Here is a 17,285-nt window from a genome sequence, read left to right on the forward strand (position 1 = left end):
CAAACAGAACATCCCAGAGCAGTTAAAACTGCATCTCCAGTCCCGTGCAGTGAGGAGCCCTCTGACCTCTGTATAAGGTCAAATCAAACAACTACTTCACTAGTGTAAGGCACAACAAGAGTCAGTCTCAGGTCAACACTTAGCAGCCCACCTCAGTCCACATCATTGACAGGGAAGACAGATGGTCTGAAAGAGGAGAAAAATAATCTATCTGTTTTAAAAGGGAGAAAACAGGCGATGAACAACTCACAGTTGAAAAGTTCTTAAAGAACTGGCAAGTAGGTCAGTGACAACCCTGTGACTTCAGGGACTCTCAGAGTGTGAATTTCCCAACAACAGAATCTAATCCAGAAACTCACCATGACACTGAAAAGTGAGGAAGCTCTTTTTGGATGAGAGCTAAAGTGTCCTCAAGAACCAATAAAATAATTCAATTTGCCTCATATTCAGGCACTTGTGCTCCAGAGTCCTCCAACAGCCCGTAGATATGCATGGTCTGTGTGAGAATGCATGGTTATTTTGTCTCTGAGCTCTCCATAAGACGTAGTGATGTACTCACTCAGTGTCAGTTGCCAAAAGCAAGTACATGTAATAGAAAAAAACATAAAACATATTTTGGATGTAAAAGGCTTGTCCTACCTGGGAATATATTAGCTTTTCTATGCACTAGAGTGGCTGCATGTGAGAACTGGAGTTATATATCAGTCAGTTAAAACTGAAGAGGCCTTTTAGGTAATACGCAAAACATCATCAAAAACAAAAACGTCCAACTGGTATCAAAAAGGGTTTTTGAAATCAGTTAAAAAAACAGTCATGATTACTGGTGTGCTGGAAGCAAAAATATACCATTTCGACCACATAATTCTTGCTTTAAATCTTGCATCTTCTGCTCTCCTTCAAGCTGGAAGTTGTGGCTCGTCTCACACAGACAATATGCTGTTGTAAGGTACAAGTGTCAATGGAAAACTGCTGTCAGTTGATTTTTCTTTTAGTCATTTACTCTCCTTGTTACTTTTTGAAGTAATGTACAGACAGAATACAGAGGAAGCACAATGAAGACCCACAATGCTGATGTGTTAGGTCTATATGATGATTAAGTGAACTTGTGTATGAATTGTACTTGAGGGAATATGCAATTTTGCTGTAAAAATAGTATTGACAAGTTACTTAATCTAATAAATTATTTAATGATTAATGTTTTTTCAGATGCTGATTAAATGCAGTTTTATGCTCAATGATCTACGTCTATGTACTCAGAAGTAGCAACTCACACTCTTACTAGAACTGCAGAGTTTGTACTTTACGTTCTTTGTATGGTTTTTATAGTGAGGCTAAATGTACATTAGTTTTAACATTTTTTACTTTACCCAAATTAAAGGACAGAACAAGAAAGTTGTATCTAAATCCTGGAGGTTATTGTTTAGCAAATGATTAACAGGTGCGTGTGTGCATTTGTATGTGTGTGTGTGTGTGTGTGTGACAGTACTCTTGATTTGTTATGCAAGGAATGTCTTTGATGGGGTTTCAGTGTGGAGGAAAAGGCGTGAAAGTCTAATCCTTTCCCACAGGCCTGCCAGCGCCGGCTGAACCAGCAGCAGACAAAGGCCCTCCACACACAGACGTGAACACACACAGACATTTGGGATGGCAATAGCTCAGAAGGAAGAGTGGTTGTCTGCCAAGCGGAAGGTCAGAGGCTTGATCCCTGGCCTTCCCAGTCTACATGTTGAACTGTCCAGCAAGATGCAAAGTATTGGCGTGTAGGAGAGAGAGGAGTGTGACAGCATAAACTAAAAAGTGCTTTGTGAATGTGTCTTGTAGTGTTTGAGCGGTCAACAATGCTGGAGAAGCGCAAGTCCATCAACATGTTTTAATGACCTTTTTAGACATAAGATTTGAACATCAGTGGCTTTATCAAATCATTAAAGTGACAGCATTCTGTAATGCAGACATGGGTCACATTTACATTAACGTGCGGGTTTGTGCCATGTTGAAAGCGGTATGTGGACGTTAATTGATCTGACTGAGAAAGATTTCTGCAATTATTGTATTGCAGAAAAGAGCAGGATATACATCCACACAACACACTGACATGTTCAACTGCTATTAGACTGATGGACAGCAGTGCATGTGTGAAAGGGCTTGTGACTTCTGAGGACATGTTAACTCGTGTTTATTGCCTGAAGATGTGCATAGATGACAACTTTTACTATAGCTGCTTTTGCCTGTAACCAAAGCTGTCAGCCTAACCTAAACCTAAACAGAAAATCTTGATCCTAACTTTCAATTACTTGAGTTACGGAGATTTCCAAAACAGCTGTGTTGCTGAAATGATATTTATTTGATATTTTTTCAGTGAAGACCTAAAAAAACCAATCCTTTGTACTCAACAGAGCTGTCAAAGTGAAGTGCAGTAGATATAAGGTGTTGGTCTGCGTGTTAGCTTGGCAGTCTGCACTGAAACTGAAAGCATCAGCACTGAATCAAATTACACTTGCTTGACGTGTGATAAACTTCCCTGGTCCTGTCACTCCAAAGCATTTGTGGCCTCTGCAGAAGTGAGCAGACCCATTAAACATGGACAAGGTATCAACGCTGCTGTGGTGGTTTATAGCCTCTGAGTTGCTACTCTATGATCATTAATGCTTTGAGATGGTAAACAGAATATTAAATACCTTTGCATCAAATAGTAATAGCAGCTTCAGTCCCTACAACATTACAAACTACTATCAAGTAATAGAATGAGAACAATGCCAAGAAAAAAAAAATTAAATAGTTTAAAAGAACGTGAAAATAGCATACAATTTTATGGTCCGTTTTATAAAATTGATTTTGTTTTCTGTGTCAATCTTTTTTCTGGTTTGGCATTGTGTGTATGGAAAACAACTCTTAAAAGGGTCAAGGAAGGATGTAAACCAAACCGCAAACACAAAGCTTTGCATTGCGACTCACTTAAGCCTCACTATTACAGTTCAGTGGTTCAACGACATTACTGCCTATGCTGCTCCTAGCCTCACAGGAACGCCTCACAGTCCCCTGTCCTACTCCTGGTTGGATCTCCCATGGAACAGAGGACAAGGTAAAGGCCTTCACTAACATTATCCATAAACAAAAAAGCGTTAATGCTTTTAGGAAGAGGGTCACAACCAACTTTCCACAGTCATACCTGCAGGTTGCATTCCTCAGGCAGCATCAGGTGTTTGAGTGCACATGTAACAGGGCTCCAGTTAGGGAGGGCAGTGTTCCCTGTTAGATAGATCTTTATTAACGCCTCCAGGAGGCTCCCTCTGGTAACTTAAGGTTCCAGCAGCAGAACGGGACTGTAATACTGACAGCCAGGTCAAGAAAAATAAAAAGTAGAAAAGCAGCACACTCTCAGAAATACCTCAAAAAGCATAACAATACTGAAATTGATTTAATCTTATTTGAATTAGGACACGGTTCGGAGAGGTAGGACCCAGATGCAGTTCTTTTCCAAAATCAAAAGGTTTATTTACAAAACGGGGAGCAGGAACAAAAGGCGCGGCAGAGCCAGATTATCAAAAATACTTAACATGAAAAAAAAAAACACTAAACAAAACCAGGCTATGAAAAAACACTGACTATGGCTATATTAAACAAGCTATGAGGCAGGCAATCAAACTTATCTTTTTCCGTGGAAGCATGAAGGGATAGTGAGGATTCTGCAGTGACTGAAAGGAAACCGGAAGACTAAATACTGTGGAGGGAGTGATCAGTGAATGAGGTGCAGCTGTGAACAATGAGCCAGGTGACTTGAGTGAACCGAGGAGGCAGGGGAAAAACAGGACTAGAACATAACTGAAACCATGATTAAACAAACTGTGACCGATAAAACAGACTGTGAAAGAGCAGACTGTGACAAGGGGGAGCCTATCGAGTGAGAGGCGGGGTACACCCTGGACAGATCGCTGATAACAGGGTCAAGACAGACAACACAAACAACCACGCCAGCTCTCACCCACTCCTGAGGTCAGTTCAGAATCCCTAATTAACATAGTTTTTGTCTTTTGTCTTTTTTATGCTTTTTTATTGGCACCTTGACATTCTCATCAGATGTTCTTAACGTTACTGATAACTATCTAACTGCAATACCAATGAGCACAAAGCCTGAATGATTATAGAAGCATTTGGATAATTCTATCACTTAATGAAATGATAAAATGTACATTTCTTAAAAACATGACAATGCACTCGGGTTCTTTCATTCCACAATTTTCATTGCTCAGTTGTATACTAGTGTTCAACCTTTGGTTGTTATAGATGCTGCATTTCACAAAGTGCATAGAATCATAGCATTCGAGCATGAAATAGTAAAATGTCAGTCAACTGTTTTCACAGCCTTTCCTTTTTTATGTGCTTTATGGCAGTTTTTCTACTTTGTAGCTCTGCATGTCCAAATGACCTTATGTACCGTGCAGTTGGTGCCATTGTGCGTTCCACATTATTTATTGATATATTGTCATTTTATTTTCAGTCATAGTTTTGACCTCTGTTGCTGTATGGCACCTTTATTTATCTATTACTACTACCTTTAGACTTATTTTAGGTACAGTTTCTTTTCATTTTCAGTCTCTGATCAATTAGATTAAGACACCAGGTTTTTTAAACATTTTATTTAGGTTTTTGTCATCTTGGTATGTTAGAAACATAGTTGCTGTGTGTAAGCTTCAGATTCATTTGGCAATAAAAGTATCATCATTATCATATAGATGTTTAAAAATGCGTAGGCATCTATAGTTGCCAGAAAAAAAAAACAATAAAACACTGAACACAATGATGGCTGAAGCAATCATACCAGATAAGGATGGTCTGCTGCTCAGGCAAGCTCCACAAGTTGTGTGTGTTTCTATTAGATTTTCATATGATTTTTTAAATTCAGTGATAGAACAAACTACACCTGTGACCACTCCACGGAGCATCAACGTTCAGTCTTGCAAAGGTTTGGTCAGTTAAGCAAATGGCACACTGAGACCTTCAAAATAATGCTTTTTTGTAGGCAATAACAAAATCTCTGTTGGATTGGTCAAAATGCAAAAATAAGACCTAATGTATACTGATATATTACAAATACTGTATATATACTGTATATATATATATATTACTGTGTAATATACTGTATATTACAAAATACCATAATATACTTGCTCATTTGTATGTTCTTTTTTACTATTACTTTTTTTTCTTATGGTGCTGCTCTGCTGCTGGCAGAGGGAACCTCCTGAGGGTTCAGAAAAGTTCCATCTATTTATCTATTCAATAAATACATTTGAACCACTTTTTGAAAAAATCTTGTGTTGATAATATTGTGTAAATGCAGTATGTCAGTGAATGAAAACTGCTCTGACCTCTGTCTTGATTGTGTGTGCTCACTCGGAGGACAACCTGCTGTTCTCCATGGAAGCTCCTCCTCCTCCTCATGGAGCTGTTGCTGTGCTTGTGGTGAAATCTGATGCCACCATTTCATTCAGAGGGCTTTTCTGTGGCCAGCCGGTCAGCCGGCTGCATTTGTCACCACTGCTTTTCATGTCACCACTCACCACCTGCTCCCCACATTCCTCTACATTCTCTCAAAGACCTCAGTCCCTCCTCCTCTGCCTCCTGTTCTTCTTCTTCATCTTTCTCAGCTCCTCCTCCACCATCTTGTCTTCCTTTCTATCCCTCTATGATTATTACTCAACTTACTCCTTCCATACAGCCCTATGCTGCTGCAGTCATTTCATTCCTTTTCTTTCTTTTGATTTTTTTTCTGTGATAATTGCTTATTCCATCCCTGCCTTTGATTCCTTTTTTTCCCCTGAAAGGGTACAATTTGCACTGAAATGCTCATCTGAATGCAACAACTCTCTCATTTGGCCCCACTCACCCCCTCATCCCTCCTCCTTCTGCTTCCCTCATTCTCCTTTTCTGTTTGCCCTCAGAAGCTGCCGACTAGAAGACAGCATTCACCTGGCGCCTCACACTGCATAAACCAGCTGCTACTGTACCCCACCACACACACACACACACACACACACACACAGTCCTATTGGGTTATTGTCAGTGTGACTTTGGAAATGGAACCCAAAGCAGGCTGTTAAACAAAGGCTGAAAAGTCTCTTTGGATCTTTCTGGTGCCTCCTGATGCTGTTGTGTGTAGAGAAAGCATAGGCATGTGTATGCCCTGTAAATACAATTTCCAGAGCAGAGGCTGTTGACTTGACATTAGCACTGTCCATCACTGTTGGACAATGATGATTGTGAGCCATCCTTAAGATGAAATAAAAAGTACTACATGATCAACAACATACCTCTGGCATCATTATGACTTAAGGTTAATAATAGTAGCAATAGGGTGGAATGCACTCCAAAGAGCACATTGGGATCTCTAGAATGCTTCTCCTTTTCAAATGCCTCTCAGTTTTCACACTATGACTATTTCCAAGTTTACATGCATTGATGACTGGTTTAACCCTTGTAATGTGTTAGAAAGGTACCCAAATCTTTAGTGTGAGCAGGTCAAATTTGACCCGTGATTTAACTCAGCCCAAAATATCCAAAAAACATTTGTTAATCATCAAATATTGTTATTCATCTCATAGCTAACTTCGTATGTATTCATATCCACGTAAACTGTGTTTTACATGTGGCCCCATGAACCTTTCATCTTACAAAAACTAGGGATGCAAAAGTACTCGTTAAGATATTGAATATCCGCTATGCACAGGACCATACACCCTTATGAACCGCGGGTTTTCGGTTTTGCACTGATGCTTTACAGGCCACTGAACCTGCCTGTCCAGGCAGGTGAAAAGCCCTCCCCGCGAGACGCGAGTTAATGCCCAATCACTGTCGTGCCTCCACCCACGCACCCACTGTCAGTCACACTGATGTAACTGGAGGCGGGTTCAAAGTGCAACTTGCACAAGGAAATAAGAAAACAAAGAGGCATGGCCAGCACTAGCGGAGTAGTTGAGAGCAGTGGTGAACTAGCCATCAGGAGCACCAGGACATTTCCCGGTGTTCTAGCCGCCGAACTATCCCGCTCGGCAATTACCGATGGTCGGTGGGCCGTCTAGTGGGGGCTGGTCTCTCGTCTGGACGGCTGGGCTCACAGTCTAACAGCGGAGTAATGTTCCGTTAGTTAGACTCATTTACATTGCAGCGCACATTGAGAGGGCAGCGTTAGTGTGCTGCGACGAGTGGTGCATTCAAGGTGTACACGAATGTCGGAATTTCTATACTACGAGTCAGAATTTTAATTTTACAATTTCAAAGTGTTTTGTAACTGTTAACTTGAAAGAAAAGTGTCATATTATGCAGTACATCAGTGATACTGGTATGTTTACAGTTTTTGCTGACAAGCAAAATAAAGAGAATTTTTTGGGAAAAATGTTCTCTTTATGCACCAAAATTTAACCGAAACAGTGGCCCAAAAAACGAACCGTATGCGGACCGTATTGTGGGTTGCACCCCTACAATGTACCACTCGTTTTCGTTTAAAAAACTGTTTGAATTCACTCATTATATTTCTCATTGTGAAGACAATGGACAAGTATATTATTTGAGTCTAATAGACTAATGTTACAGCTAACTACCAAAAACTTGTATTAACATTATTAACTATAGTGACATCTATGGTGTTACAGGTCAAAATTGACCCAAATAGATTTATGTTAGGAAAAAGGAAAACAGGTAATTTATTTGTAATAAAACTTTATTTTACTCAGAACAGTGCAAATTGAAAATTAAACTATAAATTGAACATTAAAAAACAATATGGTGTGTGTGTGTGCCTGTGGTGTGTTATTTACATGCATGAATCACATTAAGTGATTGTTTTAGTGTGATTCTTGCAGATGGGGTTTTTACATGTGTGGCAAGTAGTGCTAGTTTTTCTGTCCTTGTTGGAGGAGCAGGACTGGCACCTCTTCATCTTGCTCCCCCTGTCTGGTTCCTTGTGCAGGATGCTAGTCTGGGTGTAGCCTGACGCTTTCTCACCAAACTGACAAAGATTTGGGTTTGGGGCCGCTACAGTAGTCTTTCATTGTGGGGATTTACCAGAGACCTCCCAAACTCCTCTAGAAAAAGCCACCTCTTAAACAGCTTTCCAATGTTCCATCCAGGATTTATTTTCCATATTTTTATGGGGTGCTTGGCATATACTGCCAAAAGCTACAGCGGCCTTTAAAGCCATTCATCCACGGTAACCTCTGGCACTGGATTGTACATGACGTGGCAATGGGTGGCAATTGCTCCACCCATTTGTCAAAACACCCCTAATGGGAGCAAGTTTGTCATTCACATGTCGAGCGACTCTTGTCTCCCTACTGTCAAAATGAATCACTCTTGACAACACATGAAAGGTCTGAAGTGACATAGAAGCATGAAAAATAGGGCAGCCTGACTCACCATCCTATAAGCTGGCAGCAGCCTCATTACAGGATTTGTACATCCCAGCAAGAAGCAACAGCCCCATGTTTGCATCCAGCTGTGTTTTGTCGATCTCGTCCAGCTATTGCCAAAAAACATTCTCCCTTCCAAGTTGATCATCTGAAGCAGGATCTTCCCAAGAGATGGTGGTCTGAACAGCTCAAACGTAGTCTTGGGAATGCAACACAGCATATCTAGTAGGCCCCAGAGTCATTTTGATGATGTTCTCTGTTGGTGCTCTGCATTGGGTATTATAAGGGCTTGATGACCATGAAATGTCACCTTTGCTGGATTTGAAGACCTCTCTCTGAGCATCTGTGCCATCTGGGTCCTCCTTCATCAGATGTGTCTTCTTGTTCAGAGTAATACTGAACATCATCCTCTTGCTCAAGCACATCCTCCTCAGTTTAGTTTAGCTATGTGTCCTCAATATCACTCTCATGACCAATTTGATCAATAGTCTAATCTCGCCAATTTTTATTTTCAGTCAAAATGTATCAATATTCTGTAAGAAAGTTTGTGTTCACATAAGAGAGGGATGGGGTACGGTGCCTGTATGTGGTGAGACAAATTGCTTTGAAGTGATGTATGCAACAGCCAGTAGTCTCTGCTGGGTCATATTTGACCTGTAACACCACAAATGTCACGTGATTTAAGGTGTATCAGGATAGAGATCCTCTCAAGCTAACCTTTATGAGGTTAAAATGTTATTTAAAAGTTAAGCCCATCCGCCAAGGTACTGTTGTGTTTGAAACTGACGTTGATTTGCTTGGTTGCCATTAAGGGAAGCTTGAGAGGATACGCTCTGCCCTGATACACCTGATGCTCCAGGTCTGAAGATCCGCTGCATTTCCTCATCAAAATGCGCTACATGAAGGCTGTTGATTATGATGGTTTGAAATTTCCAACATTGTTGTACTCACATCGGAAGAGGTTCAAATATTACTTAAAAGTCCAATTCCCTCATTGACACGGTCCCGGTCAACCATTTTCACATGTTACAGCCATGCAAATTGGTCATATTACAGGCAGAACATTGTCCTTGAGATCCCACTGGAGAGACATGTCCGGTACCTACACCCACGATGTGCCAATCAAAAACTGAGAATTTAAGATGACTTCTGTTTCAAACAAACTCTCTCACACCTACAATAAAACTCTTTGACAGTTACTATCATACTTTCTTGCACTTAATATCAGACTCTCACACTTACTATCATATTGTATCACACTTACTATTATAAACTCTCACACTTACTATCATACTCTCTCACAATTACTATCAAACTCTCACTCTTACTATCATACTCTAAAAATTACTATAAAATTCTCACTCTTACTATCATACTCTCACACTTACTCTCATATTGTATTACACTTACTATTATACACTCAGAATTACTAAAATACTCGTTCACACTTACTAGCAAACTCTCACACTTACTATTATACTCTCTCACACTTACTATCAAACTCTCTCACACTTTTTGTTATACTTTCTCACGCTTACTATCAAACTCTCTCACGCTTACTATCAAACTCTCTCACACTTACTATCAAACTCTCTCACTCTTACGAGCAGACTCTCTTACGCTTACTATCAAACTCTTTCACACACTATCAAACTCTCTCACACTTTTTGTTATACTTTCTCACGCTTACTATCAAACTCTCTCACGTTTACTATCAAACTCTCTCACACTAACTATCATACTCTCTCTCACGCTTACTATCAAACTCTCCCACACTTAATATCATACTCTCTCTCACGCTTACAATCAAACTCTCTCAAACATACTATCAAACTCTCTCACACTAACTATCATACTCTCTCTCACGCTTACTATCAAACTCTCCCACACTTAATATCATACTCTCTCTCACGCTTACAATCAAACTCTCTCAAACATACTATCAAACTCTCTCACACTTACTATCAAACTCTCACGTTTGCTATTAAACTCTCACACACTTACTATCAATCTCTCTCACGCTTACTATCAAACTCTCACGTTTGCTATTAAACTCTCACGCACTTACTATCAAACTCTCTCACACTTACTATCATACTCTCATGCTTACTATTATACTTTCTCAAGCTTACTATCGAACTCTCTCACGCTTACTATCAAACTCTCTCACGCTTACTATCGAACTCTCTCACATTTTCTATCATACTCTCTCACACTTACTATTAAAGTCTATCACGCTTACTATCAAACTCTCTGACACTTACTAACATACTCTCACGCTTACTATCATACTCTCTCACACTTACTATTATACTCTCTCACGCTTACTATCAAACTCTCTCACGCTTACTATCATACTCTCTCATGCTTACTATTATACTTTCTCACGCTTACTATCATACTCTCTCACGCTTACTATTATACTCTCTCACGCTTACTATCAAACTCTATCATGCTTACTATCAAACTCTCTCATGCTTACTATCAAACTCTCTCATGCTTACTATCAAACTCTCTCACACTTACTATCAAACTATCACACTTTCGTTTATATTTTCTCACGGTTACTTTCTCAAGCTTACTATCATACTCTCTCACACTTACTATTATACTCTCTCACGCTTACTATTAAACTCTCTCACGCTTACTATCAAACTCTCTCATGCTTACTATTATACTGTCTCACATTTACTATCATACTTTCTCATACTTACTACAATACTCTCTCACGGTTACTCTCTCACGCTTACTATCAAATTCTGTCATGCTCAATATCAAACTCTCTTGCTTACTATCATACTCTCTCACGCTTACTATCATACTCTCATGCTTACTATCAAACTCTCTCACTCTTACGAGCAGACTCTCTTACGCTTACTATCAAACTCTCTCACACTTTCTGTTATACTTTCTCACGCTTACTATCAACCTCTCACGCTTACTATCAAACTCTCTCACGCTTACTATCAAACTCTCTCACACTTACTATCAAACTCTCTCACGTTTACTATCATACTCTCTCACACTTACTGTCATACTCTCTCACACTTACTGTCATACTCTCTCACACTTACTATCAAACTCTCTCACGCTTACTATCAAACTCTCTCACACTTACTATCATACTCTCATGCTTACTATTATACTTTCTCATGCTTACTATCATACTCTCTCACGCTTACTATTATACTCTCTCACGCTTACTATCAAACTCTATCACGCTTACTATCAAACTCTCTCATGCTTTCTGTTATACTTTCTCATACTTACTCTCAAAATCTCTCAGAATTACTGTCAAACTCTCTCACGCTTACAAACATGCTCTCTCACACTTAGTATTGTACTCTCTCTCACACTTACTATCTTACTCTCTCACGCTTACTAACATACTCTCTCACGCTTACTATCAAACTCTATCACACTTTCTGTTATACTTTCTCATACTTACTCTCAAAATCTCTCACACTTACTATCAAAATCTATCAAACATACTATCAAACTCTCTCACACTTACGATCATACTCTCACGCTTACTATCAAACTCTCATGTTTGCTATTAAACTCTCACACACTTACTATCATACTCTCTCACGCTTACTATCAATCTCTCTCACATATACTATCAAACTCTCTCACGCTTAATATCAAACTCTCACGTTTGCTATTAAACTCTCATGTTTGCTATTAAACTCTCACACACTTACTATCAATCTCTCTCACACATACTATCAAACTCTCACACACTTACTATCAAACTCTCTCAAGCTCACATTATACTCTCTCACGCTTACTATCAATCTCTCTCACACATACTATCAAACTCTCTCACGCTTACTATCAAACTCTCACGTTTGCTATTAAACTCTCACACACTTACTATCAAACTCTCTCACACTTACTATCATACTCTCATGCTTACTATTATACTCTCTCACACTAACTATCATACTCTCTCTCACACTTACTATCAAACTCTCTCAAGCTTACTAACATACTCTCACGCTTACTATCAAACTCTCTCACACTTACTGTCATACTCTCTCACACTTACTATTATACTCTCCCACACTTAATATCATACTCTCTCTCACGCTTACTATCAATCTCTCTCACGCTTACTATCAAACTCTCACTTTTGCAATTAAACTCTCAGACACTTACTATCAAACTCTCACGCTTATTAACATGCTCTCTCTCACACTTACTATAATACTCTCTCACAATTACTATCAAACTCTCTCACACTTACTATCAAACTCTCTCACGCTTACTATCAAACTCTATCACGCTTACTATCAAACTCTCTCACGCTTACTATCAAACTCTCTCACGCTTACTATCAAACTCTCTCACGCTTACTATCATACTCTCTCACGCTTACTATTATACTCTCTCACGCTTACTATCAAACTCTCTCATGCTTTCTGTTATACTTTCTCATACTTACTCTCAAAATCTCTCAGAATTACTGTCAAACTCTCTCACGCTTACAAACATGCTCTCTCACACTTAGTATTGTACTCTCTCTCACACTTACTATCTTACTCTCTCACGCTTACTAACATACTCTCTCACGCTTACTATCAAACTCTATCACACTTTCTGTTATACTTTCTCATACTTACTCTCAAAATCTCTCACACTTACTATCAAAATCTATCAAACATACTATCAAACTCTCTCACACTTACGATCATACTCTCACGCTTACTATCAAACTCTCATGTTTGCTATTAAACTCTCACACACTTACTATCATACTCTCTCACGCTTAATATCAAACTCTCACGTTTGCTATTAAACTCTCATGTTTGCTATCAAACTCTCATACACTTACTATCAATCTCTCTCACACAAACTATCAAACTCTCACACACTTACTATCAAACTCTCTCACGCTCACATTATACTCTCTCACGCTTACTATCAATCTCTCTCACACATACTATCAAACTCTCTCACGCTTACTATCAAACTCTCACGTTTGCTATTAAACTCTCACACACTTACTATCAAACTCTCTCACACTTACTATCAATCTCTCTCACGCTTACTATCAAACTCTCACTTTTGCAATTAAACTCTCAGACACTTACTATCAAACTCTCACGCTTATTAACATGCTCTCTCTCACACTTACTATAATACTCTCTCACAATTACTATCAAACTCTCTCACACTTACTATCAAACTCTCTCACGCTTACTATCAAACTCTCTCACACTTACTATCATACTCTCATGCTTACTATTATACTTTCTCACGCTTACTATCATACTTCTCACGCTTACTATTATACTCTCTCACGCTTACTATCAAACTCTCTCACGCTTACTATCAAACTCTCTCACACTTACTATCATACTTCTCACGCTTACTATTATACTCTCTCACGCTTACTATCAAACTCTCTCATGCTTACTATCAAACTCTCTGACACTTACTATCAAACTATCACACTTTCTGTTATATTTTCTCACGGTTACTTTCTCACGCTTACTATCATACTCTCTCACACTTACTATTATTTTCTCTCACGCTTACTATCAAACTCTCTCACGCTTACTATCATACTCTCTCACGCTTACTATCATACTCTCTCACGCTTACTATTATACTCTCTCACGCTTACTATCAAACTCTATCACGCTTACTATCAAACTCTCTCAAGCTTACTATCATACTCTCTCACACTTACTATTATACTCTCTCACGCTTACTATCATACTCTCTCAGGCTTACTATTATACTGTCTCACATTTACTATCATACTTTCTCATACTTACTACAATACTCTCTCACGGTTACTCTCTCACGCTTACTATCAAATTCTGTCATGCTCAATATCAAACTCTCTTGCTTACTATCATACTCTCTCACGCTTACTATCAAACTCTCTCACACTTACTATCAAACTCTCTCACGTTTACTATCATACTCTCTCACACTTACTGTCATACTCTCTCTCACACTTACAATCATACTCTCTCACACTTACTATCATACTCTCTCACGCTTACTATCATACTCTCTCACGCTTTCTGTTATACTTTCTCATACTTACTCTCAAAATCTCTCAGAATTACTGTCAAACTCTCTCACGCTTACAAACATGCTCTCTCACACTTAGTATTGTACTCTCTCTCACACTTACTATCTTACTCTCTCACGCTTACTAACATACTCTCTCACGCTTACTATCAAACTCTCTCACGCTTACTATCAAACTCTATCACGCTTACTATCAAACTCTATCACACTTTCTGTTATACTTTCTCATACTTACTCTCAAAATCTCTCACACTTACTATCAAAATCTATCAAACATACATCAAACTCTCTCACACTTACGATCATACTCTCACGCTTACTATCAAACTCTCATGTTTGCTATTAAACTCTCACACACTTACTATCATACTCTCTCACGCTTACTATCAATCTCTCTCACACATACTATCAAACTCTCTCACGCTTAATATCAAACTCTCTCACGCTTACTATCAAACTCTCACGTTTGCTATTAAACTCTCATGTTTGCTATTAAACTCTCACACACTTACTATCAATCTCTCTCACACATACTATCAAACTCTCACACACTTACTATCAAACTCTCTCACGCTCACATTATACTCTCTCACGCTTACTATCAAACTCTCTCACGCTTACTATCAAACTCTCACGTTTGCTATTAAACTCTCACGCACTTACTATCAAACTCTCTCACACTTACTATCATACTCTCATGCTTACTATTATACTTTCTCAAGCTTATTATCGAACTCTATCATGCTTACTATCAAACTCTCTCATGCTTACTATCAAACTCTCTCATGCTTACTATCAAACTCTCTCACACTTACTATCAAACTATCACACTTTCGTTTATATTTTCTCACGGTTACTTTCTCAAGCTTACTATCATACTCTCTCACACTTACTATTATACTCTCTCACGCTTACTATTAAACTCTCTCACGCTTACTATCAAACTCTCTCATGCTTACTATTATACTGTCTCACATTTACTATCATACTTTCTCATACTTACTACAATACTCTCTCACGGTTACTCTCTCACGCTTACTATCAAATTCTGTCATGCTCAATATCAAACTCTCTTGCTTACTATCATACTCTCTCACGCTTACTATTATACTCTCTCACACTTACTATCATACTCTCATGCTTACTATTATACTGTCTCACACTTACTATCATACTCTCATGCTTACTATCAAACTCTCTCACTCTTACGAGCAGACTCTCTTACGCTTACTATCAAACTCTCTCACACTTTCTGTTATACTTTCTCACGCTTACTATCAACCTCTCACGCTTACTATCAAACTCTCTCACGCTTACTATCAAACTCTCTCACACTTACTATCAAACTCTCTCACGTTTACTATCATACTCTCTCACACTTACTGTCATACTCTCTCACACTTACTGTCATACTCTCTCACACTTACTATCAAACTCTCTCACGCTTACTATCAAACTCTCTCACACTTACTATCATACTCTCATGCTTACTATTATACTTTCTCATGCTTACTATCATACTCTCTCACGCTTACTATTATACTCTCTCACGCTTACTATCAAACTCTATCACGCTTACTATCAAACTCTCTCATGCTTACTATCAAACTCTCTCATGCTTTCTGTTATACTTTCTCATACTTACTCTCAAAATCTCTCAGAATTACTGTCAAACTCTCTCACGCTTACAAACATGCTCTCTCACACTTAGTATTGTACTCTCTCTCACACTTACTATCTTACTCTCTCACGCTTACTAACATACTCTCTCACGCTTACTATCAAACTCTATCACACTTTCTGTTATACTTTCTCATACTTACTCTCAAAATCTCTCACACTTACTATCAAAATCTATCAAACATACTATCAAACTCTCTCACGCTTACTATCAAACTCTCATGTTTGCTATTAAACTCTCACACACTTACTATCATACTCTCTCACGCTTACTATCAATCTCTCTCACACATACTATCAAACTCTCTCACGCTTACTATCAAACTCTCACGTTTGCTATTAAACTCTCACGCTTACTATCAAACTCTATCAAACATACTATCAATCTCTCTCATGCTTACTATTATACTTTCTCACGCTTACTATCAAACTCTCTCACGCTTACTATCGAACTCTCTCACATTTTCTATCAAACTATCACACTTTCTGTTATATTTTCTCATACTCTCTGACACTTACTAACATACTCTCACGCTTACTATCATACTCTCTCACGCTCACATTATACTCTCTCACGCTTACTATCAAACTCTCTCACGCTTACTATCAATCTCTCTCATGCTTACTATCATACTCTCTCACACTTACTATTAAAGTCTCTCACGCTTACTATCAAACTCTCTGACACTTACTAACATACTCTCACGCTTACTATCATACTCTCTCACGCTTACTATTATACTCTCTCACGCTTACTATCAAACTCTCTCATGCTTACTATCAAACTCTCTCACACTTACTATCAAACTATCACACTTTCTGTTATATTTTCTCATACTTACTGTCAAAATCTCTCACGCTTACTATCAAACTCTCACGCTTACTATCAAACTCTCTCACGCTTACGATCAAACTCTCTCACGCTTACTATCAAACTCTCTCATGCTTACTATAAAACTCTCTCACAAATACAATCAAACTCTCTCATGCTTACTATCATACTCTCTCACGCTTACTATCATACTCTCTCACGCTTACTATCAAACTCTCTCACTTTTACTATCATACTCTCTCACACTTACTATAATACTCTCTTTCACACTTAGTATCAAACTCTCTCACACTTACTATTATGCTCTTGCACACACACTA

The sequence above is a fragment of the Leuresthes tenuis genome, unplaced genomic scaffold (assembly GCF_036924035.1).
Source record: "Leuresthes tenuis unplaced genomic scaffold, fLeuTen1.0.hap1 SCAF_2, whole genome shotgun sequence".
Classification (NCBI taxonomy): domain Eukaryota; kingdom Metazoa; phylum Chordata; class Actinopteri; order Atheriniformes; family Atherinopsidae; genus Leuresthes; species Leuresthes tenuis.